Consider the following 27,825-nt stretch of genomic DNA (forward strand, 5'->3'; position numbering starts at 1 on the left):
CTCTAAATGTCTTTCAAAACCTAAGGATTACAGAGGCCTCCAAGTATTTTCAAAATTATACTCTTATTTCTTACCTTTAGTAATCTTATATAAATTACATAAACCACTGTTTCATCAAAATGGAAATGGGAGAGTGATGAGATACCGGAGGTTGTGAAGAAGTAGCAAAGTCTGGAGACCATCAAGATGAACCCACACAGAACAGAGACAGCTTAGGACTGAACAAACTGGGTTCTGAGCATCTCCAGAGATAAAAAATTAATAGCGCCTCTGAACAGCCTACTGCAATTTTTAGCCATCCTTACTATGAAACAGTTTTCTCACAATTTTTAGTAGAAATATGCCCTTTTGAAACCTTCAGCCATTGCCCTCATCCTTCTATGATTCAGAAGATCATGAGAACAACATGGGTCCATCCAGTCTACATGCATTTATTAGATGGAGCCAGCAGTATGAATCTCCGCATACCATGATCATGCTATATAAATAAAAACTGTGAGTCAGGGAAAATCTATTATATGTGACAATTTGTTGCCTAAAATAAGCACTCAGATATTTTTACATTTAAATCTTTGCTCTAATTGTGATGTATTTTGAACACATAGTGTCACACATCAGCATTTAAAATTACATGCAGAATTTGCAAAATATATATTAGTTGTAATTTTTAGGTTAGACAAGGAGTATAATATTTAAAGAAAATGTTACAATTTGGAAAAATGCATATGAAAGTGCCAATCAAAGCAATAAATAACTGAGAATATTTGCAGTGGGGGCGCACCTGAAACTTTGCAGCTATCGTATCAAAGTTGTATATAAATTTTTATGTTGTTACTTTCTTTTTAAACATTGCTAGCTGATCAAATTCAACAATATTTTGGCAGCCTAAAATTACACTTTTCTGACCTTGACATTAGTATTCAACAGCACTGATGAGAGAATGACAGCTTCTCCATCCTACTGGGTGATCTTGCAAGCTTTTACCTTCATGACTATGGAGTTTCTGTCAAATATGCTTACAGCTGAATGATCACATTCTCTTGAATTATGAAGTGGCTGAAAACTGTGTTAATTGGGTCCATATTGATGTCACTCAAAGATTAAATAGCCCTAATACTTTTTGAAGTTAGATTAATACTTGTAATTTTACTGCACATTAGCTGTAACACATATTTGCCTTGAATGAATCATTTACAATACCTGCAGAACACACACATAGTATTATTGGAAAATGTTTAGAAGTTTTAATATATTAAAATTAGAAGAATAATGTTTCTAAAAGTAAGGGAAAAACCCAATCAAGTACAAATAAAAAAAAAAAATTGCAGCGACAAGTAAAATATCTGTAAGATCTTGTGTGTAATGTTATGGAGTTTAGTTGAATTAGAAATCAGAAAGACGGAAAAAAGTGAACTGCAAAGCAATTTTTCCTTATATGGAATCTGGGCTCTGAAAAAGAATTACACTGTTCTTCAGTACACTAAAAAATTATCCTATGATACTCTCATTTGGGCCATCTCTCCTACCTTTAGTGAGTCCCATCCCAAGCTTTTAGAATAAAGATCCATGAAGTTCAATAGAAGAGCACTGAGTTGTGCCATGGATATCTTTAGTCCTTCAAGGCTCAGCCATCTGCTTCAACTACTCAGAACCTGAAATACAAGTATTGCCAAATCTATAGGGACAGTTATATATATATATTTTTTTTTTTTTTTTTTGCTACATCCCTGGGTTACATAATCTTAGATAATAAAATAAAATTTTACAAGTACAAAAAATAATGAATGCATTTCTTAGCAGTAAGAAGTAGCAGCTGAGCCATTCTTTAGCTTGCCCCTGTAACTTACCCAACTTTGATATAGCCTGATGATTTTCTAAAGACACAATTTTCCTGCTTTGTTTGATTAAGTGATGATAGCCATTTAGACCAAATATTTTCAACATCTCCTTCCTTTTATACCTTAAATGAATTTCTCTATTTTCCCTTCCCCTTCTTTCTGTACAGTTCTGGGCTAGAAACTGGCATTTCCCATGGTATAAATGATATCTGTGTCATTTCTTTCTCCTGTTACCTTTAAAGCTACATATGAATTCTATTGCATAGCTTAACACAGCTCTGATTACTGACCTCTGTATTTTTTTTTTTTAATGACATTACATACATATCCTGGGATGTAAAGAAATATGACACATGCATCATTTATTTTTCCATACAGTATCTGGAACTGATTTAATTTCTGCTGTTGATAGAGACTGAAAGACCTACCATGCTCATTAAAGTGCATGAATTTGTAGAGCGAATACTCAGCTTTAGTCAATTCTGCTGTCAAACCAATAAATCTTGCTCTTCAAACAGTCAAGTTAAAACTGTCTTTATGTTGTGCTTTTGTATTTTTATGTTCCTCTATGACTTTTTCTATATACAATGCAAGAATTTCTAATTTTTGGACCAATTTGATTTTCATGTAGAGAGTTATCTGGATCTACACTAGTCCTATACATAGAGTAGTGGGAAAATATTCAAAAATTAATTCCAAGCATCTGATGTTGCTTCATATTTCTCACATTGTATAAAGAATAGGTTTGTTTTTTACCTTTTTTTTCCCCAATTTTTTGTAAAACTTGTTTGACCATTTTTTGCAGTTTTTACCCTAGAAGATGAAGAATAGGCAGCCTGTTTCAGTCTGGATCAAAACAGTAGTATTTTCTCTGTTAATTTATTAGTAGCACAAAGAGTCTGCTGGCCAAAAAAAAATAGGACTTTACAAATTTCTGAGAAAAATGAACAAACTAGTTAGAAAAATCAAATATCAAAATTTCATGTTTATTGTAGAGAGAATCTCCTGCATCTAATTGATTATCAGCATCACAACAGCATCTCATGTATAAAATGAGGCTGAAAATTTTGTTGGTGGCTTTTAAAAAAACTGAGAAAAATGTGGAAGAGAAGGCAAAAATGAATGAAATAAAGGCAACTTGACTCTTCTAGGTTATTTCTAGCATAGTAAATACAATGGTAATTACATTTCTTCACTCTCCTTAAAAAAACTTACCACCATTTAATAGTTACATTGGGAAACAGATTCAACAGTAAAATTAGGAGTGTAATCCAAAATTTAAAAAGGTTCTTCTAGTCACTTGCAAGCAGGAAAGATGAACACTTTTGGACAGAATACAAAAGAACAGCATACGCAGCAAAGAGAGGAAAAACTACTTGAAGGACTGTTGAGGACAGCCCAGAGGATTGTTTTAGGGACAGAGACCATCTGGGACTCCTTAAACTCAATAGTGTTATTCAGAAATTTGGGGAGACATATTTAAGAACTTGAGAATTAACCTCTCCAATGTTAACACACCTGTACTCTCCTCTTTTACAGAACTGAACAGGCCTTATTTTTCTAATTTACAAGGTGGGTACTTTCAGTTGAGGTGTTGACCTTTAGAAGAGCAGCTGGAACATTACTCAAAGAGGAAAACTTTGCTGTACCTCAAAGACTTAAATCCAGATTACATCTCCTTGGAGAGCACCCAATCCAGGTTTTCAGATGGTTAGGGACTGATTTATGGATAACTGAGAAACAAGATCAAAATATCTACTGAAATCTCAGTCAAAATGAGCCACTGGGTGACACTCCTGCCCCAAGACAGCCAGCCTTCAAGAGTCATTAAACCAGCACAAATGAAAATCCCTAAGACATCTCCTGATCTACTGGCCATACAAAATCCCAGTATGAAGTCTGAACACTGTTTATTTTAGGACACATAGGTAGTCCACATCTCAGAATCTTAAACTTCACAGAAGGAACTTGATTGTAAAAATAAATCAAAATCATGGAATGTGTAAGGCTGGAACGGACCACAGTGAGTCATCTGGTCCAACCTTCCTGCTCAGGCAGGGTCAACCTACAGCACATGGCACAGGATTGTGTCTAGACAGTTCTTGAATGTCTATAGTGAGGAAGACTCCACAACCCCTCTGGGCAATCAGAGAAATTCCACATTTAGATGGAACTTCCTGTGCATCAGTTCCTATAAAAGTAAATGTCAGGGGTTTACAATATATTCATGCTAGATTTGGATTAATGTAGTCTACCTCAACTCTTATTTAGGTAACAAAATAGAATCTTTTTTTCTTATTTTTAAAACTTATTATTAAATTCAGTATTTGACTCCCAGCACCACTAAAATTCTAAAGGTTAAGTCTGTATAACTCACTTTAATTAATAACATGTTCTTCCTATCATAGATACATCTCTTTTTCTGTACAGTCAGCAGCTTCCAGGTTTTTTCTGTATTATCTCTATAAGACATCTTGATAACTTAATAATTTGTTAATGACATAATTGCTTCTTATATAATCTATCAAGTCTAGTAACCTCTAATTGTTGCTCTCTGCAGCTGATTTTTGAAATTGAACTCAAGAGATAATATTGATTATTGGAAAAGAGCCAGATGTTCCCATTGAAACTGAAGGTAGCAAAATTCACTGATGAAAACCCAACTTGTCTAAAAAATAAATGGTAGGTCATTTCATAGAGGTTTTTTAAACAAGTCTAAAAAGCAAATTCCCACCAAAATTTAGAAAACTAAACATTCTAAAATATTAACAGATGCATCACAGGCCTGAAGTATTTTAGTTTATGGCTTTATTGTAAGTTTTTTTTTAAAGCTAAGCACATAATTAAGAAGAAAACAGCAAAAATACCCACTAACATTTTACAAGCCTCTTGAAACTGGATTGGCATGTCAAAATAAATTCAGTGTTAAGTTTCCTTTGCTAATGTTTATATTTCTCATTTTGCTAATAGGCTATAGTGTATCTGTGTGCCCTACTCCAGTTAATGTAGCATACGCTACTGTGCTGCATTGAGATCAAGTCCAGACACAGTAGAACTTGACATTATGGACCACAGCTAAGGATGAGCTCCCTTACAATCCTTTCTCCTTTTCAGTGGTCTAAATTATAAGTTCAAAATCTTATTACTAGTAGCATTAAGAATATAATCATATGACAATTACTGCTGCATTCAGTGGTTTGCTTTTTAAAAAACAGCCAAAAGAAACCCAAAAGCAAGGCAAAACAAACCTCTGCCCCCTCCAAAGAAGAACCAAAGACCAAAACCTCCCCCCCCCACAAAAAACCCAAGCAAACAACAACAACAAAAAAAACCCCAAAACCAAAACAAATGAAAAAGCATCCCCATAACAAAAACCAAGAGAGATAAAAAACCACCATACCGGCAGGCATTTACAAGTGGCAGCAACTTCATTTTGAAGTAAAATAACAGATACTGGCAAAGTTTCATAGTACAAAGTTGAGTTATGATAGGCCTGCAATAATTTTGTAGTAAGAGCTTGCTAGAGCAGGTCCACTAGAAGCTGTGCAACCAGAAAGAAATGTTATATTTAATTTTAAAACATTTGAACTCAAATAGCTATAGTTCAAACCAGCTGTATTGCTAAAATAAAGGGAGACTATAAATCTTGCTTCATAATGTAGCTACGTCTCCATATAAGTAATCTAAAACTTTGTTTACAAATATTTAAAGGAGTTTGATTCTGAACAGTATCTTGGCAAAGAAAAGAAAAGTTTTTAAGTGCTTTCAGGTGCACTGACCTAGGTTTTTCAGACGAAGATAAGTCTGCTATTCACACCAAGTTACTTTAAGGGCACCATTGTGGAACAAATCCTAATATGATCCAGAAAGAACGTAATACATCCTAATTCTCATTAGTGTATCTTGTTAGGAAGAAATTTTAATTTTAAATATTTTTGTCACTTATTGGAATGTATAGTTACAAGGCTGTGTTAGGTATCAATTATGAACATTATCTGTACAACAAAGTGGCAAAGGGAAGGAGAGGAATAAGAACCTAGGATGCATTCATGTCAGAAGTAACTGTGAACCTGTGATACAATCTCCAAGTCAAAGCATTTCCTACTCACTAGCTCTTTACTTAACCTGGAGAAGTTTTCATCCTCTTAACTTCTAATTCTCTATAGAAAGAATCTGGATTCTTAATCCTGCCCTTGGATAGTAAAAAGTGTATAATCGCAGCTATTGTAGGACCTACTTAAACATTTATTGGATGTGTCCTTCAGTGCTTTAAAAAACTCCAATGTTCTTTATGCCTGCATATTGCAAAGCTTTTTAAAAAGTTTAAGCTACAAAATCATCCATACTTTGAAACTGATTATATTTATCAAAAGGTAAAAGAAAGACCTCTACTATTAGTTTATGAATCTAAAAAGTATTAAGGATTTCATCAGACTTCAAGTAGAAACTATGGAATTTACTCTGAGCTTCCTGCCCTAATATCATGCCTTCTAGGAAAATCAAAATGAGAGTACTGGTACCAGGATTCCATGTTGATTTTACCATATTTCTTGATCGTCTGCTAGGGTAGATCTATCATTAAAACAACATTACATTTCTCAACATGACTGGTTAAATTAATGTATTTTGTCCATGCAGCCAAATATTCTATTATCCCCTGAACGAAAAGCATTACATCAAAAATTGATCTTCAGACCATTAGCTCTTGCTGACACGGGGGTTTCCCTACGCAATGACTTTAACAGATTGTCCTTCTATCCTAAGTGTATCTTTTTATCTAGGTTATACCTCCTTCTTAATAACAACCATCTTTTTCTCAAATTTTAATAAAGACAATGATGCAGTGAAATTTTGCTGCTCTAATGAGCTCTGAACTGTGACTTAGGCTTGTCAAGCAACAGCTGCTGCTGTCCTTAATATATCAGCATTTGACATATCCTCAAAAAAAATTTACTGCTACAGAGAATAAGAGCCAAATACTTCTAGCACAAAATTTCCTACAGCTCAATGGCATTTGGAGTTGTTTCTACTGGGTTTTATAAACCTGCAATAAAAAACACCACCCATTTACACTCAAAGATTAACAGAATAAACAGAATTTTATATTTACATGAAAGACAAAATGGCATTCCTGGATGGGTTGAATGACAACAAAAAAATTATAAACATTAGTCTTTATTTAAATCAAGTAAATAAATATATAACTCACAAATCCTGTGCTGTCATCTCCTTGACTCCTACTGTCACAATCTTGAGCATTTACTTGTGCTCTCATAACAATATATCTTGACCATTACTTAAATAAGTGGATTTATCTCTTAGCAGATTATGAGAATCCCAAGGGGGGAAAAAAGGTAAGAATAAACAAAGCTTGGGAGGAGGTTGTTTTTGTTGGTTTGTTTGAATTATTTTTTTTGTTTGTTGGTTTGGGTTTTTGCTGTTCATAAAATCAGAAAAAAAACATATTTAATTTGTACTACAGAAAAACTTTTGAATTAAACTGAAGGAAGGCCTCCTAAATACAGAAACACAATGTCTAAATCACAAAATAGCAATAAAAATTAATGTTTTAGAGTCCTTCAGACCTTGGTATTTCAATAGGTCTATGAATAATAGAAAGAACAGGGGGTTCTCTGCAGAAACACAAAGAAACTAAGTTCATGTTTCACCTGCGCTCATGGTGTTCATTTCAGTCATTGTTTGATGACTCCAGCTACCTCCAGAGTCTGCTAGATTCTTCTTAGGCTAATGAGCATTATAAGTTTAGCTGTTCTTTGCAAAGCACTTACTTTATCACTTCATCCTAGCAAAAGGGCTAGAAAAACCAACCGTGCTTTCTCCCAACTATTAATTTGCTTTCTGTTTTTTTTTTTTTTTTTTTCCCAATGCTTGCAATCTCTTGTTTCCACTCCAATTTAATTAGTGGCCCAATGTTTTCATAAGCAAAAGTTGTCACTGATATAGAATGAGGTGAGTACTGATCTGTTAATTCAGCAACACTTCAAAATGACTGAACATGAATGAAAAGGTAAATTGCAATTACGTTCCTAAGAGAGTACATATGAAATCCATATTAATACCACATTAGTTCATCATGACTAACATTATTATAGCTAATACTAAATGATAAAATAATGACTACCTACTTATAGAATTAGCATTTCTAATCTTTCTCCTAAAAGGGATATAATTATGCTTCTCTAGAAAGAATGCAAAGATTTGCCTACTTAAATGATTATTTAGGTACAAAATATAGGTTTCAGCTGACTCAGCAAGCATAGCTTCATGTAGGGTTTCCTGAGGTAAACAGCCCAGTTAAATGTGCAGGAGTTAACTTGCTGAAATTTTGAGGGAAAAATTGTAGTTTATGTTTTTAATTTAGAAAGAAGTATTTGCATTCCATTCTACCATTTTGGAAACAACACTGAAGATAAGAAGAATAACTGCATATTTGTACTTTAAGTTAACTAGAGTTACAATTTTTCACAGTCTTCATTTCTCCCATGGTAAATAGGTTGCAGGACAATAACTTTGTACTATTTAAGTGTCTAAAAACCCCAAAGAAACCGAAAAAGAGTCAAGACAGAAATTAAACACATGAACAACAGAGGCTAACAGACACATCTGGGGACACTGGCCTTCCACATATTAAAAGATGTAATTTAATTTCAAAATTAGTTTTGCAAGATGGTGAAAGTGAATGCAGGATTTTTTGAGTCCTAAGGCCAGTGCTTCATCGTTGCATTTGCTTTCTATAATGTTTATGTTTTACACCCCAGTAATGAATCTTATGTGAGTGATGGCTTTAGCAAAGAAATTTTTGTAGTAATAACCTATGACTAAAATGAAACTGTGTAAAAAAGAAGGGGGAACATAAAAAAAGCTATATGACTTTAAGTGGGATGATGCAGTAAAGCTCTAACACATTTAAAAAGGCCATCTCAGAGGAGGCTTTCATAGAAGCATCTGTGAAGCTATAATTTTGTGTAATTTATGAGGGACTTAACAGAGTGACTAAGAAGAGAGAAAACATGAAAGTAAAAGGTAAATTTAAAGGCACAACTTTTGTCTGAGAAAATTGTTAATCTACAAATTAAAAATGACAAAGGTATAACGACCCATCCATCAATATGACAACCAGCAGTTTTAGGTTGTTTCTTTTCCATACTAGAGATTTCTTTAAATTGTTAAAAGGAAAAATTATTTGAGCCTCACATGCCAGTTAATGATTGTGATTTTCTATGTAATTTTATGATATATTTGTTATCATGACATATTTGGGTCAGAAATGTTGAGGAACACAGGCTGCTGTTTGGTAAACAATTTAAACGAATGCAGTCTTTAAAGTTCTACAGGGTTTACAGTATTTGAGAGAGCAATTAACAGCATGTTGAACCATTTTCAAACAATCATGCCCTTTCAAGTCGACTGTCAATGTACAGGCACAGATTAGGTATAGATCTCCTGTGAGCAGCCTCTGTGGCTCCTTCTGTGCAGTGACAAAATGGGGGGTGGCATGTGAATTTGGCACTCTGCATTAGAAGTCAAGGAAGCTTCAGGCTGCCAAGACAAGAGTCTTGTGTTTCTTGCAAGACCCTCACACTAGAATTGCAGAACTATATATTTATTTATTTAGAACACTGTTAAACAAGGAGTGTTAAAATCTTTCTACTAAACCTGTTGGGAAAAGGCCTACTGTACAAGACAAAAATGCAACTAATTGCATTCAAATTAACATAGATTGTATACATAGGTATATATGTCTAAAGATGCATTTTCAAATATGATAGGATATGAAACAGTACAGGAAATCAAGTAAATACTAAAACACAAATAATTATTTTAATAGTTTTGTACTTCTTGCAAAAATATAATATAGCAGAAAAAAGCTGGAATAACAATGAGAGGACATTTATTCTTGCACAAAGAGATGCTGTCAAGGTAATGTGTAATTTAAAGCTCTTGACACATTTTCACTCTTGTGAACAGTGACAGTCTCACTTGAAGAAAACATAGAAATTTTTTCCTCAGGTTGCCTTGACTCTGCTAGTTTACTTAAATCACTGTCTAAATGAAATACTTCAGAAAGTTCTTTTGCTGTGCATAAACAATAACAACTGCTTTCAAGAATACCAGCATACATATTAGGAATATAAACACAAAAAATTCGCACTCACTTGTTAATTAGAAGCTGCAAACAGAAAGGTTTGCTCTGCTTCCTCCACAAGAGTCAATACCAGCTCACTAGGAGGCGAGGACCTTGCAAGGGTAAGCCACTCCTCTGCCACACGGCCAGACTTCTGCTGGGGACTCAAGCCCCCGTCAGCCTCACGGAGGCTGGATGAGCTAACCTGGAGTGTGTTCTGCCTCACAGAGCTGTTCATACTACACATTTTATCCAGGCTTTCCTGAGACAATCAAATGGCCTTGAGAACTGTTGTGCTCTCAGCTCACACAGACTCACAGCACATACTTCATAGTGAATCTGTGCTATGTTAACAATTTCATTAGTACTTTCACATTATTTAATAACTATAAAACTCCAAGACCAAAATAAGGCAATCAAAGTGACTGCAATGTTTAATTACTTGAAATACAGGTGCTAAAATTATTTTAGAAAACAAAAGGATAGACCCCAATCTTTATATTGGTAATTTTTCTATTCCATCTGCTTTCACAATTAAGCATCTGTGAATGAAAAAGGATTACAGACCACAGTGTAAAATATAGAAAGTTTTTGCACTCTTTTTCCTTTGGCTATTTTCTTCCATCTTAAGAACAGTATAAAGATCCTTTAACCTTTTCTCACCTGGAACTAAACCACAAGTTCTACTGATTCTGACTAGTCTGCTCACTAAGTGTAAAAGTTAAAAGCTCAGTCAGAGGTATTGGCTTTGTACCACACATATCTGAGATTTTAGAATGAGGGTCTCAAGTTCTTGCTGGGTTGCACTCAAAGCCTATATGCACATTCAGCCTTTGTGAGTCCAGTTGCCATGTAAACTTTGCATATACTTCAACTAGGCATAGTAGTAAAAGCAGATGCCCAAAAGAACTGGAAAAAAGATGAAAAAGTCCAAATACACAAAGCTAAAATGGTCAAAAGCAAACGAGAAGGCAGTTTATGCAGAGCATGGGATAATAAATGAAAGAAACCAATTTTTGAGCTGTTAAAATGTTGAAAGCAGCCTGTAATGAAGCAATTTAACAGTACCAGTGGGAAAACTGTAATTCTACTTTCGTACAGTGATGTGGAATTAGAAGACAGAATAAGCAGTACTAAAAAGACAAATTCTGATGAAATTAATTTACTCACAGACAGTTCATATTGCTCTCTCATCCACAAAGGTGCACAAGTATAGACTCGTTAAGGAATAACAAAAATGGTTGTGAAAAAAAATAGAAGAGACCCTCAAACTTGCATTCATGATAATCGAAGTACGTATAAAACATTTCCCTCCCTCTACCAAGACAAAAGGAATTACAGTCTAAGAATAACAAACATTAGCCAGATGGTCTAATAGAACTCCTAACAAGAAAGAGCAAGTAAGTGATAGGTATTTTCTAATGCTATGGAAAAGCCATGTAGCATTATACATACAAAGTATACCATAGATTACAACAATATTAAAGTATAATTCTTTCTCCATTCCATTTATTTATTGATGGGTAGATAAACATTTAGCCAATTCTACTTGTAAGTTACTCAGTGGAATGATATTGAAAATAAAGAAAGAAAAAAATAAATATTTCGGGTCAGTTAACAACAGAAGGGATTTTTCCTTGCAAAACAAAGTATTTGTGAAATGTACTTGTGCAAAGATCCAGTGAACATAGAAACAACTTGGTAATAAAGGTAAAAAACTGCATATGGGATGTAGCTATTTATGCCATTGAAACTGTTCCAAATGTAGACAGAAATCTAGCAAATAATGCTATTCTTTCTAATTGGCTGAACTGAATATCTATAAAATGGACTATCACTGAACTTGGACTCAGATCCTCAAACATATGTGTGTAGGAGTTGGTGACTAAATACCTTTCAGGAGCAGGCAGCCTCCATGTGCAGTATCTAAATAAAAGTAGAAGGGTAAGGTTGATTTGTTTTTCACAGATCTGTCATCACTTTACTCTCAACCGTCTGCATAACGAGTGCATGAGACTTCCTTATTCACAGATCCTTCAAGTTTATTCAAATGGGATGATTACTGCTCTATCAGCTGTCAGAAAGTAAAATATCTAGGAGAGACCTGTTTGCTCTTTAAAAATAGTTTTCCTTCCAGAAATATGTAGAAATTGTGTTTTACATCCATGAGATTAGAAGCAATGAACAAAAAAAAGATGACCTACTGTATTTTAACTGTATTTTAACTGCTGTTATTAGCTGGCCAAGAGCAATGCCTGCAGTGGAAATAAGGCCATTCTGCTTTTGGTATATTTTATGTTGACCATGTAAATTTAAATAAAGGAAAAGGCACAACATAAAATTAAAAAGAAAAAAAAACAAAACAAAAAAGCCAGCTAAAGAAAGAAACAACAGTGGAAGGAAGAAAAAAACCTTCCTTGCAGATTTGCTTCTTGCCATTTCGATGATTAGGAACAAAACAACCACAACAACAAAGCTTGCAGTGTTAATTATTGACTCTTCTTCAGAGGTAGTCACAGTGAACTTTAAATTATAAACGGTCTGTATAATTTGAAAGAGAAGATGAATAAGGGGTTTGCAGAGGATGTTAAAAAAAAAGATGCAGCACTTTGGCAAGCAAAACAGCTAAGGATGCTCTATTTGATCAAAGTGAGAAAACCACTTATGCCAAACTGTCTGCTTTGTTTATAGTCATTGCCATTCTCTCACATCATCTGCCTTCTTGCATTATCGTACTGTCTACATTTTTTATTTACTGTTGAATGATCAGTGAATCAGCACCCAGTGTATTTCTCCATGACAGATTTATTTAAATCTACTGAATCCACTAACATTTTGCTTAGGGCAACTACTGTAATATCTTTATGAATACTAGTTCATTTACTCATAACCAGAAGTGGACAGCATACAAAGAATAACCAAAGCATGAGATATGAAAAGGATTATGAGAATTCCATGTCAAAATGAACACAATCCTCTGGTATTATGTGTCTTTTGGCCAAGGAGAAATAACTTTCCCACCACATAATAAATTCATTAGCCTTCCTGACCTCATAATTCCCATGTTAAGTTAGATGTAGAATCAAAGAACATCTGTTTGACAGCCATATTTTCAATTTCAGCTTGTTACTGGTCATAGTTATTACATTATCAGTTTAAAATTTATTGCTTGAGCACCACCTCGTGGAAATTGTTATAATTGCAAATTTTTTCTCAAATTTACCCATATTCATACATTTATGACCAAAAAAGGCAACAGTGATATGTAAGCAGATGTAAAATTGTTTTATTAATTTTAAATAACATTGGTATAATCAATATGAATGTAAATATTTAGTTATAAACAGCACTGTTCATCTGAATTTATTTTGAAATACAATTATATATTTTAAGTAATTTCATGAAAAATTTTGATCTCTAAAGGACCATATTACTCATTTTTCCAGATAATACAAGTTACTATAGCCAAATAGATTTTGCTGATTTATTTGATGTTGCCATGTTGATTACACATGTCAATATGCCTTGTATTTTTCTTTCATATAAAAGTCAGTTTTCTCTAGTTATTTTGACAATAACCCCTGAACATTTAAAACAAAGACACCTGAAAAACAATAAAATATTTCAGGTGGGGTTTTTTTAACTTTTATTTATTCCTTTTAGAAATTGTTTAAAATATTTGAACCTCAAACAGTCCAGAATTTACAACTGGAATAAGTGGGTCACCCATTCATAGCATGCTAAGACAACTGCATATCTGAGATAAAACACTTTTTAAAGCTCTGGATAAAAAAAAATGAGCCAAATATAAAACACTTGAAAGAAGAGCATTATAGTGATACAGAGTGTGATCTCTTTCAGTATTTTTTTAAACAAAGAAAAAAAAAATCTGATTTGAATCAACATTTTAAAAAATATTTGAAGTAAGCAAATTTCAAACAAAGAACTAAGAGAAAGAGACCCACACCTTATTTTACTTAATTGCAATTCAGCCATATACTTTTTTATGAGCAGTTATACATTTTTCAGGGAACCCGCAAAACTATTTTCTGACTAAAGAACAAAGATAGCTGATAAATTTTTTGGTAAGACTTTTGCATTTACTTTCAAGCACTTTATAGCATCTAAACCCAAAAGATGACTTCAGTCAGTCCTTCCATATGAATGGGTCCTAGGCAGCACAAACAGCTGAACATTTGGAACATTTTTGGTCACAGAACAAAGACAGATTTTGCTACATACGTACACTCATTTTCTAGGACAGAGTAAAATTCCTTTACAGTAGCTGGCATAGAGCTGTGCTTTGGATCTGTGCTGGAAACACATCTGCATTGAGAATGCAAAGATGTTTTTTGTTATTGCTGAGCAGCACTTGCACAGAGTCAAAGCCTTTCCTGCCTCACACTCCACTCTGCCAGAGAGGGTGCTGGGAGTGCACAAGGAGCTGGGAGGAGAAACAGCCAGGACAGCTGATCCCACTGACCAAAGGCTATTATATTCCATTCCATTCTATGTGGTATCGTGCTCAGCATATAAAGCTGGAGGGGAGGTAAGTGGGGGAGAATGAGTCCCCACTGGTCAACAGGGACTGGTTGGCATAGGTCAGTTGGTTGTGACCAATAATTTTTGTCTATATCACTTGTTTTCTTGGGGTTTATTTCACTTTTTTTTTTTCTATCCTCAGAATTTTAAATTATTTTTACTATTATTTTTTTTAAATTAATTTACTGGGGGGTTTTTTGTTGTTGTTGTTGTTGTTTTTTTTTTAATCTCAACCCATGAGTTTCATCACTTTTACCCTTCTAATTCTCTTCCACCTAACTGGGCAGGGAGTGAGTGAGCAGCTGTGGGGGATTTGCTGTCCTGCTGGCATTAAACCACAACAGTATTTCTAAGATGCTGCCTATATGTGCAATAAAGTAATGCACTAAAATAATATGTATGTTAAATATGGAATATATATTGCTCAAGAACATGCATAGAGAGTAAAGTGTTTGCAATGTAATAGATATCCTTTGCTAGTTGACAATAAAGAAGTCTTACATATCAGTTCAGTTAAGTTTAAAACAAAACCACCTTATTTAGTCTCGATATACAACTGGAAATGCACATAAAAGACAACAGTCTTTCTATCAATACAAATCAATATAAATACAAAGCATTTAGTACAAATCCATTAACTTTCTCATCTAATTAAATTAAACAGTTGTATACTAGCCCACCAAAATAATCTTTAAATGGTTATATTACTTTCCTCAAAAGAAAATAAACAAGAGAAGTATCCCTGTAAATATTCAAGACAGATAATCAAATAGACAATACCACAATTGGTAGATTTTGTAACTTCTTCTGCCTGTTATACCACCATAAGCTTAAGATGTTTTAAACTTAAACTACTTAAAAACACTTTGCTATCACAGGTCCTGTCAATACAGATGCAACTGTTTAATGTTTCTCTCAAGGAAGTGTTTAATTCTCCATAGTTATTATTTCTCCTACCAACGTTCCAACACCAAATGTATCAGTACATAAAAAGTAGTGGAAATATACAGCATTATACATCAGTAACTTATAATACTCAATTTGTAAATATGCATTTATTCTATAAATTCAACACTGTCATTGTTTAGACTTAGGAGTTGGGAGTCCATAATGAGCTGTACAGGTAACTGCTTTATTACCAGGTTTGTATTTAAAAATGCACACAAAATGCCTGTTAAAACCAATAGGTTACAATGCACTACAAATACAAAAATCCCAAATATCCTGCCTTGTCTAGATATGTAAAGGTTTCTGTGTCTGATGGCAAAAAAAGGCAAAGTCATCAACGAAGTACTTTGGAATCAATTTAAAAAAGAAGGAATCAACAGGACAGATAAATATAACTTTACAGCACTGATAATTTAGTCATTACTCAAGGAAAGATGGCAACACTGTTACTGGCTTCACAGCTATTCCACATACTGATCAAAGTTGCGTGTCAGGGAAATTCTAACCACAAGATCAAGGACTCATTAACAGAGGTTTTTGAATAAAGCACTTTAAAAAAAACTTCCAATTTCCAAAAAAATGTAGTTATAGGCAATAAACAATACACTGGCACTCTTCAATTAATTCTGTGAGCAACAGCTTAAGTGCAAAGCCATGATAATGTAGTTTGCATTTTAGGTTTATGCCACCTAATTTTCAAGGCTTTATTCCATGTGGATGGATTATATCTTCTGTAAAACATTTCCTTAAGCCATTTAGGCTTTAAAACAAATCAAGTCATAAAACTGCTGGTCAGCAGGTTCCTTTCAAAGCTAGTTTCAAACACTTTTAAAGTATAAACTGGGCTTGGGGAAATGAAGAAAAACTACTAGAAATTAGTTTGCCTGTGTCCACAACTACAGAGTGTTTTCATATATTAAATTCAAAATCTTCCAATTTAGCTTCTTTCTCAACAAAGGCCAGAACTACTGACTCTTCTTACAGGTTAGGCAGTACCCATTAAAGAATACTGGAGGAAGTGCAAAGAGACCTAGAAACACTGGTATCAATGACCTTTCTTGAACATGTATGAATAGTTTTTTTTCCTTTGTTCTGAGAGGACAAACACACAGTCCCTTTCAGCAGATTTTCAGTTCTTCTGGGTGAGTGGACATGCCTTTTGATTCCACACTGCACACGATAACAGGTAGGCTCAGAGTCACGTTAAGGATTTTTAGATTTGATTTCATAGCTTTTTCCTGAACTTGCACAGATGGTGTCTGCCTTTTGATCCACCTGCAAATGGCCATTTGAGTTGAGTATTCAAAGCTGGCTTCATATGACACCTGTCATAGCACTTCCTTTGAAAACACTGGCTAGGGAAATTGCTTCTGATCAACCTAGCTGCTCCATGACTTTGGAGGTCATATTAGCTCTGGACAAGGCCATACTAGAATTTTGTGAACTTTTGAAGCACAGTTGCCCCTTCATGTTTCAATCTTACTTTTTTGTATTTTAAGGATGAGAGAAAAGAATGGTTTTTTGGTCTTGTCACTTGCAACAAGATATGTAGAAATGTGTTCTTGCATGCAGGAGCATGCTGCACTCCAGTTACATTATTGCTACAAACTGCATAAGCATCACACAACTTTACAAAAAAAAAAAAAATTATCAATCATCATCTAATAAAAATCCTCCAGTGTTCCAATAAACTTGCTATGCACTGCATCTATCAGAACACATACACCGTTCTAACTGCTAAGTATAGATAATTAGTTTAATTACCAGAATTTTTAAGTTATCGCTCATAATTTTTTTTCTACTAGAGAAGAAAGACTTTTCTAGATCAGTATAAACGATTGCCTTATGATGAGGTATGGTCAGCTATAATTAAATAAGATATAATTTAAATCATTAAATCGAGGGCTAACGTATTTTCCATTTTACTTTTCTTCTTCACTTTACATATAGATTTGGAGGCATGTCCCTAAGCCGGTGCCTCTTCTGGGTGTCTACCTAACTGCAGCAATTTTTCATTCTGCTTCTGTAGCAAATACTTGAAACTGAATGATGCTTATTTTTATTAAAGACAATCTTTGCACATGAAGTAAGGAGTGGTTATAGCTGATATAGCACTAGCTCCTGCTGGATTAAACAATCATAAATGTTCTGTCGTACATAACATTTTGAATTCATCAAGACTGAAAAACGTGCATCCAGATCACTTAGCAAACCTGTAATTAAGTGCAGCTTCTCTTGGTAACTCAAAATTACTGGGTGCTAAATAGGCATGTAAATTTTATTATTTCTAATCAAATAGTGTTGGGATTACACAAGAAAGTTATAAAGTCCAAATATTAAGTCACCTATTTGACTTTTGAAGGTTGCATTTTCTAATTTTACAAGCAATTAATTCACTCAAAGGGCTATGTAGAATAAGACCATATTAGTTTTATGCCTTCAAACTTAGCTGACAAAAGCATGTGGCACCAGTGCAAAGAGAAATTTATAGAATCCAAACAGGTAAAATGAAAGAGAAGACTGCTGATTGTTCTCTCCATGCTTGATGAATTAAGAAAAATGAAAAAAGAAAATAAGAAAAAGGAACTTTGGTTGCATTAGAGTTTCAATCTATTATTCTCTTTAAGTTTTCAATTACAAATCAAACAGGTACATAAAATACCTTTACCTGCTTACTGTTGCAGACATTTTAATAGGCTTGTTCCCTTCCTTTTTTTCTTGGTCCAATACAAATTTTCCCAAAGTAACAATTAGATGTGTATTCCCATCATTCTAAAATATCATTTAGCTCAATGTGTTAGACATTAAGGAAGTTTTATTGCTATAATGTCTTCATGCAGCTCATATCCTCCTGCTTACATTTGAATGAGCTTGCAAGTTTAACCATCTGGGAATGCCACTCCAAGTAAATTATGTTAGTAAAGACAATCTTAGACCTTCTTCAGTCTTTGATTACCCTTATGTATTTGAGAAAGAGCCTGGCATTCTCATCTTCTACAAAAGGAAGGTGAAAGCCTGGCTATATGCATTTGTGTCCAATTCCCGTCTTCACTTTTTCCAGGACTGTCTGACTAGACTTTGCTGGCAAATAGATTCCTCATTTTGATGCTTACAAATTATTAAATGGCAGTATTTTCTTTCCAATCTCCATGTCATGTATAACAGGAATTCTTTGATAGAAGGAGCAAAGAAACATTATTATCACCAGTCTTATGGTCAGAAAACAGTGCTTTGAAGTTGTGACGTAAAAACATTTATGTGCCATTTTGACAAGGCTAATAAAAGTCAAGAGGACAAAGTCAGAAGTCAATAACACTTATAGTGACACTATTTTATACTTTCTTTCCTTAGCATGATATATGAATTGCTCTGTAACTTATAAAAGGAACACTATGTCTTAGAGGCTCCCTTACACATTTCACTTTCCTTGGGGTAATGAAGCCTTTTTCTGCACAAGTACTAATACAGTAAGCTGAAACTTAAGATGATCACTTTTCAGTACAGCTGCTGAAACTTTCTAAACTTTGTGGAATCATCTTATTATAAATAACTATATTCCAGCTGAAAATGCATTATGATTTATCAAAACTTATGAGCTGATACAAACTGACATTTTCATAGCCTATCAAGTGCCCTAATGTCAGGATTTAAGACAGATAAGCACAAAAGACTAGTAGCAGGTTCTGTGGTACAGTGTTCTATATTTCACTTGTATTTTGCAATTTTACAATGCTAATAAGAAATATAAGCACTTGGAAAACAGTGAGATGAACAAAACTTCTTCCCAGAATAGCTAAAAATAAATTAAAAAGTCAGGGTACAAGTACTAATGTGAACCAAAATCAGGTTTCACTGTGTGTGCAAACAATTTGCACTCACAGGGATCTTTTCAAAATCTACCACAGATTTAAAGAGGAGATATTTTTTCCAGTCAATCAATTACCAGAGTTAAATTAATCTGTCCCAATATGAACTCCATGTACTCTTGCAATATGGTGCTGGAGGTAAACTGAATGGAATCACGTATTTTATAAAATTAAGTACCTGGGTTTTGTTCATGAGATATATATATATACCCCACCAAGCAGCAACTTCACAATTAAAACTCAGTCTTTCCTATTAAAAAGAAAAAAAAAGTGTTGCCTTTCCAAGACAACCCATCTTAATATGAATAATAATTGAATTTCATTGTTCTTGGCTAGAAGCTACCTACATTTGAAGTTTGCAGCTACCAGACACTTCTGCTGGAGGCATACACACACCATATAATGAAAAAGTATGCAAAGTATTTAGAAGCAATAGGATGAAAAAAGTGACAAAATACAATTCCTCGAGCGTGTTTCAAGAGTGCTCCATCTATACCTAAGAAATTAATTAGCAGTGTACCAGCAAATAGTGCTTATGCGTATGTATATATTCCATATTTATTGTAGTAATATTGTGTAACACCAAGGGAAATTACACAGCGCTGAACACCTGTTTTACATAGGGAGTCACTAAGATCTGCATTTATGTGTCTCAAGTTTCTTCTAAGGAAAAAAAATACCTGGAGACAATACCTTAACTCTTTATATTAAGCTTCATGTAAAAGGACTTATTTAAATGGTTTTACCAGACTCACAGAAGCTCCCTGGAAGCTACACCCATAAAAGCAAGCAAAAGAAGAGAGCCAGAGAATCTTACTGGTACTCATGTCTATTGACCACCACTAAGTACAGGTTGGAAAGAAACTTTAAGGGAAGGGTGTGAGGTTTTCTTTTTAAGGTCACCTTTTCCCCTTTATGAAAAACCCTTCTGAAATAAAAGCTTAGCAAAGCCTTAATGCTTAACAAAATTAACTTATTTTAATTTACTAAGAAAAATTAGTGTAAGATAAGCATTTTTCTGTTAAAAAAGATCTTAATTCTAATTTTGTTTTTCAGAAATGTTGGCAGAGAAGATCAGAATAATTTTAAACATGATAATTTTAAAACTGTATTCACATCACTGCCATGTCTAGACTAACAGAGTATAATAAAACTGAAATATCTAAAAACTAAAATGATATCAGAATAATGATTGATAATGACCAATGATCTTTTACTACAGCAATTTGATTTTTAATGTATTTTAATAAAAATATATATTTGGGGGATCTTTATATATTTTCAACACATCTATAAAAGAAGAATAGCTTTGAGAAAAATTCAGATATGAAATATAAAAATTGCAAATTCCTTTCACACAAATAAATCAAAGATAAATTCATAAGAAGCTAAAGCCCAACTATCCCCTTTCTTGGTTATAATCCATATTGAATTACTCAAATTATCCAAAAGCACACATTTTCCCTCTCTCCACACTTGTTGTTCTACTCTTAGCTAGACAGTGGCTTTTATTAGAAACCAATCTATCAAGCAATCTAAAGGCACACATTGAATTTATGCTCTATAACTTAATAATAGGTAAAATTTTCTTTGTCTAGACATTCTAACAAACTATATTCCTTTGCCAAGTATGGAAATTAATAGTACAGGAAAACACATTTTGTCTTTAAATTAGCAGAGGTAGTGGGGTGGTGTTGCTTTGTTTTTTTGTTTTTTTTTTTTTTTTTTTTGCTGGTTTATAAAATTGCAATAAAGAACTCTATATTGTTTTCTGCAAGATGTCAAAGTGTGCAAATTGCACTAGATATTGCAAAGTTACTTATCCTCTTAAATAAATACTTAGATATAATCTGGATTTTACATTTTATATAGATTTAGAAGCTTCAACATTACCAGAAATTAATCAGCTGATAAATCGTGTGTGTACATTGTCAGAAGATTGCTAGTTCTTTCACTGTGTACATTACAAAAAGAGTAAGAAACCCTTTCCAGCATGTGGATGCTTTCCAAAATCATGGGCCAAACACAAAGTGATATGTTAAGATAAAGGAGCCAGAGAATTTCAACAAAGCTGAAATCAGCACAGCACCCACCACCTACTGGTCAGGTCAATGGGCATTGCAAATACAACTTTGCCTTCACTCTTATAGTGATTTAAAATGGTACTGACAGTGTCATTTATTAAAATAATGATACATGGTGTTGTTTCTTCACATTGCAACACCCCAGTCACACAAAACACATTCAAAGGAGAGGCACACTTCTTGACTGACAACAAAATAAAATATCCATGTCAGAACATCAGGCCAAGTATCATTCTCCCTATGCTAGCATCATTCTGCCTCTGGTAGCTAACCAAATCTGAAATTTATGGGGAAAACAAAATCATCCTGCCCTATTTTAAAGCTGCTGCATGATGGTCTTCCAAAAAATTTAATAATATTTTAAAATTATCTAGCTAATTAATATGAATGTAGGGTGCTTTTTTTTGTAACAAAAATGTAGGACTCTGACTAAAGATTTTTGTATAATTTCAAATAAACAGATGTTCACTCATGACTCTTTTTGCAGTACTTACAGAATAGTCAAGATATTAATAAGCCTGTACGACTAATTATTATGTTACCAAAATATGAAGTCAGAGAAGACTTAAGGGAAGGATGAAAAGAAGTGATACAGATTGCCTAGAACTATGAAACTAAAGACACAAATAAAAAAGAAGGAATACAAATGGAGTTGCTTTCATTTGTAACAAATAAAGACCTAGAAAAATATCCAGTTAGGATGACTAGTGTGAAAATTTGCTAACATATTTTTGTTTGCAGTTATGTCCTCTTAAGGCATCTATGTCATATTAACAAAATAATTTTGAAGCTTGATTAAATTGTAATTCTATCCTGTTGTAAATATAATAAGCGGAAATACAATTCCAGTTTCGCAGTTTTCTTGTAATTTTTGATAATATTTGCAGATGCAGATATTAAAATTCCAGTAGAAGGGCTCACAGTATTATCCAAGAGGTTAAAGAAGAAAAGAAATCGTTGATTTATTTCCACAGCTTCTGGTTGCTACCTATAGTTTACAAACTATTAAGTCAAACTAATTGTTCCTAAAAACTGGGTTGATCAGTAGCAATATGCAACCAATTTATATAATAATGACGAAGACTGTCCAGGAATGTGATGCATTTACATAAAACTTAAGGAAACAGAAATACCATATTTTAATTTAGGAAAACATGTGTTCTGATGAAAAGAGAGAACACTCTTGTGTTCTCATTATCTCAGTGTGCTTGTGTGCTCCTGAGACAAAAAAAAAAAGCGTTTCCATCGAATATAAAAAAAACTTTAATCTCTGAAAAAGTAGACTTGTATTAATGCCCCCTTTCCCTAACACATTAGATAACAAGGAGTCCCTAACTTTTGATCTTTCACCAAGACAGTATGCAAATTTGAATCCTGCTTGGTTTTGGGTTTTGTTTGTTTGTTTAAACTATAACACATCCCTCTGTTGTCTAAGCCTGAAAGATGCTTCTGTTTACCTTCTTGGTAGAAGCAGCCCATAACTGCATATTCTAAGTGAGAGGGATCTGTAGGAACAGCAGCTGAGGTTAAGGCAGTTTCTCAATAGTGGTAATGTCTCCTACATATTGAAACAGTAATACCAAATATTAATCACTGTTAACATATAAGGTAGCAGGCTCATAATTTTCCCAGCAATACCCCATGCTGTTTGCAGGTGCTTATCCTGCTGAGAAGAGGTTAAGTGGATACTGCTGATTCACTGAGGCAGGTGGATTGCTACCTCTGTTGCATAAAAGGGAGAAGGAGTGGCTCCCTAGGGAAAGACAGGATTTTAAGATTAGAACAACCATCCCTACCAGAGACATGTAGGTACAGCCTGGCCTGAGGAAAGTCTTCAGATGCATTTTGTTGATAATCTGTTAATAATGACTAATCTCCAGGAAGAGAATTTACACTACAAGCTCTGTTCATTTTGCTTTTAAGTATGCTCATATATCTATTAGGTGATAATAGCAATTGTACAAACAAATACATCTCACTAACAATTGAAAAAATACATTTGCAGGATGAAAAATTACCGTCTAGACCTTTCAGTTTCACAGTTCATTATATTTTCAGCTGTTATGTACTTGAAAAATAACTAGAACCATGAATGCTATGATTGATGTAATTACTAAAATACTCAAGCTCTAACAATGTATCATGGCATGGGTAAACACATGCAGGTGGACAGGTGAGAATAGAATTCAAGGGCAATGCCTCAAGCTATATCTCTATTGAGACTGAGCAGGCATGACTCCAGGTAGGCAGGCATAAAATGTGGCCTCTTTCTGGTTAGCTTCATAGCAAAGACCAAAAAAAAGCAGCAGCACAGGATATGGCATACTGTCCTGGTGAGGATGCTCAGTACTGAGAAACAGATGGAGCTTGTGCTGTATCCTGTGTTGCAGCATTAACTACCACAAGGGTAGCTTGGTTCTGCCAAGTCAAGCTACAACAGCCCAGAACATGTATGCAGATAGATGTTTGGTGGGAAGCCTATCAGAAAAAGGGTGAGAGAACAGGTAAGCAGCAAGTCTCATTACACCCACTACAATTCTGATAAAATAAATGCATCACGCTTCACCTATTTTAAACATATCCTTGGCACACTTAAATGTCACAAGAACTATGCAAAAATGAATATCACCTTCTTAAAATGGTGTATGGTTACAGAGAGCAATGCTCCCAATTAAACTATTATAACCATTACATTTATATATTGCTGTTGTTTCAGAAAGGCCAGTGAACACTTCAGGAAAAGACAACTAGATTATGAATGGGCAAACTCAAAAGGTCAAGTAATCACATGCTTTATAAAATACACTTACATTAAGTAATCATTTGTCCTACACTTAATTACTTTAGTGGTATAGTAACAATGTGTAGGCAAAGGCTGGAAAACTAATTGTGAGAGAGCTATTTTTTATTATTATTTCAGCCATCATCTCTGCTAACTTTCTTTTAAACTTTGTATAGGTGCTACTTGTTTTCTTGGTTGGTTTTTTTTTTTTGTTGTCATTCACCTGTTTTCCATAAACAGCATACAACAATGCACTCAGTCCTCAATAGCTGCTGACCTTGAACAGCTTATTTACCTGTGTATCCCTTGTGGATTTTTCCTAATAATTTACAGGTCTAATTTAAATACCTGAACAGATTAATGAAATACAATTTGAGGCGCACTTATTCAGCTTACTTTAAAAACTCCAAATAAATTCTCTCAATATGTAATTCTATTTTCAGCATCTTGATTTGAATTAAATATCATTGAATAAGGTGTTCATATTGAATACAAACTATAAGTAGAGCAGCAATAATGTTTAGCATGGTAAGGGGTTTATTTCCTTTTATTTTAAAGTTTTATTTCCTGTGTTCTTTATTTCCTACCTTCATCTGCAAATCTGCCCTGAATATCAAAATTAAGATTCATCAGTCCCAACTAGACAGAGGCTGGAACTATTACATCTTCCCTTGAAACACTAAATATACCCTCCTACTATTGCACCACCAGCAGCACAAAGGTGTCTAATTTGTGCCAAGCAGAGAAATACAAATGCTATGATGGCACCTGGGTTTTCACAGCCTTCTGGATGCTCTCTGGCAGTCACGCTCACTACACCTGACTGAGGTCCCTTCGCAGCTGCACCCCTTCCACTCGTGGTTTCCTCCCGGGTTCAACCCCAGATTCCCACAGCAGAGCCTCAAACGCCCAGACCCTTAAAACAATTTCATCTTGCTGCAATAACTAAATAACAAAATGACAGCTTGAGCTGGTGCTTCTGAGATGGAGCCCCGAACAAAGGAACCTCTGGTATTTTATACCTGGTGGCACCACAGGTGCCCAGGCCCTTTTTGTGCAAGGGGTCAGCAGTTCACAGGCTCCTGCCTGGGCTCTCCCCTCCAGGGCTGAACCCACAGCTGGCACTGCAGCTGCAGCCTGTGCTACCCGCACCAAAGCATTCCGCAGCAGTCACCAAAACAGGGGCATCTTTCAGAGCCCACACACAACAGAACTTGCCTACCAAGTCTCTGAAGCTAGAAACCACAGGTCTTGTGTACACACTGCCAAGAATGCTAATACCACCTAAAAACAGAGATCCTGTGCTGAATCTCAAGGAAACTTAATGCAAATGTTTCAATCAAATTGAAAATGGGAATGTGGACCCTATGGTACAGATAGGAGTAATCTAGCCCCAGTAAGTAGATTTTATGGGTTTTTTTTCTTGGTGTTGACAAAGATAAACAGCAAAAACAAAGACTATGCAAAACTCAGTACAAGCCTGGATTCCATCCCAAGTGACTATCTGCCATTGGGTTGTTGAGAAGTCACCAGATGTGCCATCCTTAGCACTCTCTCATGCATTTGAAAGGACTCCTTGCAAAGCACAAGATTTCTTTTCCTTATTTCTTTCTTTAGTGGCAATGAAAGGAGAGAAGTGTATTTCAAATCCCAGAAATATTTCCTGCTCTCATCTCTCTCAAGAACAGTACAAAAATATATGTTCTTTGTACAAAATCTGTAAACTTAGCTGAAAGCAAGCAGTGCAGTTCTGAACAACCATGTCAGGAAAGAAGACTAAAATAAAAGAGTATTCATAAATTATTGTAATTATAATTTTTGTTATAATCCTTCTGGTTAATCCTCTTATTTATCAGGTTGGAATAAACTTCTATTTGTAGCTTCTTTTATGATGAATCAGAAGCATTAGGAAGGATAATCATATGAATAATATAATAATTATATTTTCTTTCTATACCTACAAATATCAATTCAGAGAATTACAGCAATAGCTCTATATGACCCTTTTTTGTCATAGTAATACTGTTATATTGTGTTGATATCATAATGTTCTGCATTCATTTTTCCTATGTCCAACTGTATAAATTTAACCTTTACAGAGACACAGTTTCCTCATAAAGCAAATGAATTAGAAACTTTTAATCTGCTGAAGGAATGAGAAATTATTCCTATAATTTCCTATCAGTGGTCTGTATAATTATATTTTTCAGGTGAAAATTTTTAATGAAAAATAATATTTTAAAAATTATCCTGATTCTTCCCTTGTGTTTGACAACTGACCATTTTTCACTTACTCTTTTCTGCACCATGAGCTCTGCATATTTTAAACACTGTAACAGGGATATGTTATGGAAAAATATTAAGCATGATTATTCATAACTAAGTCATAGGAACAGAAGCTGCAACATGCTGTTTTAAATTAACACACTATGCTCATAAGGTCAAAAGAATTTTAAACTTTACATTAAACCCTGACTTTGCAGCCTTAACAACAGTGAAAGTCTTCCAAAAGCAGAGTTCCATGGAGGACACTACTTTGAATGAAAACGTTCAGTGTTCTTAAAACATCTGCTACCCTTTGAATAAGCCTAAGCAAAAGCTCAGAATCAGGCACTAGAGTTCACAAACACTCATTTACTTCTGCTATTTCCCACTAATAACTAAGTTTGAAAATGAGTCAAACAGAAATGGAAAGCTGAACAATTAAGATTCTCCCCATAAGCCCATCTCTATCATTTTATTAAAGGCAACTGGGAAAACCCATACTGAATAACTAATTCAAAATTATATTTGTAGAAAACAAATTAATGTAATAATTTTCTTTCTGAAATTAATTTAAATCTCTGTGGATGTTCCTGCAAATTTACTCTTTACTATGCATACAAAAAGTTATGAAAAGCCTTACTATGCTGCTTTAGGCACAGATTCATTACCTCATTGTTGACTGTAATGGCTATTCCCATCCAGCAGGCTTGCTTTAAAGCAAATACATTTTTGCTCCTATGTTTATATCAGATATTCTGGATATTGCTCAGCTGTCTCACTAGACTATAAAATGAGATAATTTCTAAGCCTCATTAACGAGGATGAGTAAATCATATATTAAGTTCCAGTTTTTCTGTCTTTTACAATCCTATTTCAATTTCCTCCAACCACATGGCTCGCTCCTTTTTTACTTTATTCTACATTTTTCAGGAATAACATTTTTCAGCTATTTCTAAGATGAAAAGGAAGATATATTAGTTTTAGTAATAAATAAACCAAGCTGGGAAATTTTTTACCTAAATCAAAATCTAAACACACAACATATACCATAGAATAAGTATTTAAACAAAAACTAGTCTTTGGCTCAAGTCTATATTTACTTCTGCTATACCTGAAGGCACTGATCAGGATGATGTTTACTGTTTATGAACATTTCCTTGCTACAAATAGAGATTTGGTTGGTTTAGGGTTTTTTTTTTTTGTTTGGTTGGTTTGGTTTTTTGTTTTGGTTTTTTTTTTTTTCTTCTTGTTTGTTTGTTTGGATTTTTTTAATCTAACTTCTGATTTAGCATTTGTTGGCATACCAATACTCTACCTAGTTGCAAGCAAGGAGTTATTTATGTTTTTCCTGAAT

The 27,825-nt window shown here is 34.1% G+C and overlaps 1 protein-coding gene across 30 annotated transcripts in view; it reads right to left on the bottom strand.

Moving 5' to 3' along the window:
• TENM3 (teneurin transmembrane protein 3) overlaps window positions 1-27,825 on the bottom strand; it is a 1,286,597-nt gene that overhangs the window by 865,343 nt on the left and 393,429 nt on the right. For 2 of the 30 annotated variants that reach the window (XM_085578770.1, XM_085578768.1), the window contains exon 5: window positions 1,527-1,652. The exons of the other annotated variants lie outside the window; for them this stretch is intronic. The gene's annotated coding sequence lies outside the window, so the exon portion shown is untranslated. The remainder of the gene's footprint in view (window positions 1-1,526; window positions 1,653-27,825) is intronic. 30 annotated transcript variants of the gene reach the window in all.

The sequence above is a fragment of the Lonchura striata genome, chromosome 4 (genome assembly GCF_050655825.1).
Source record: "Lonchura striata isolate lonStrDom1 chromosome 4, ASM5065582v1, whole genome shotgun sequence".
NCBI lineage: Eukaryota > Metazoa > Chordata > Aves > Passeriformes > Estrildidae > Lonchura > Lonchura striata.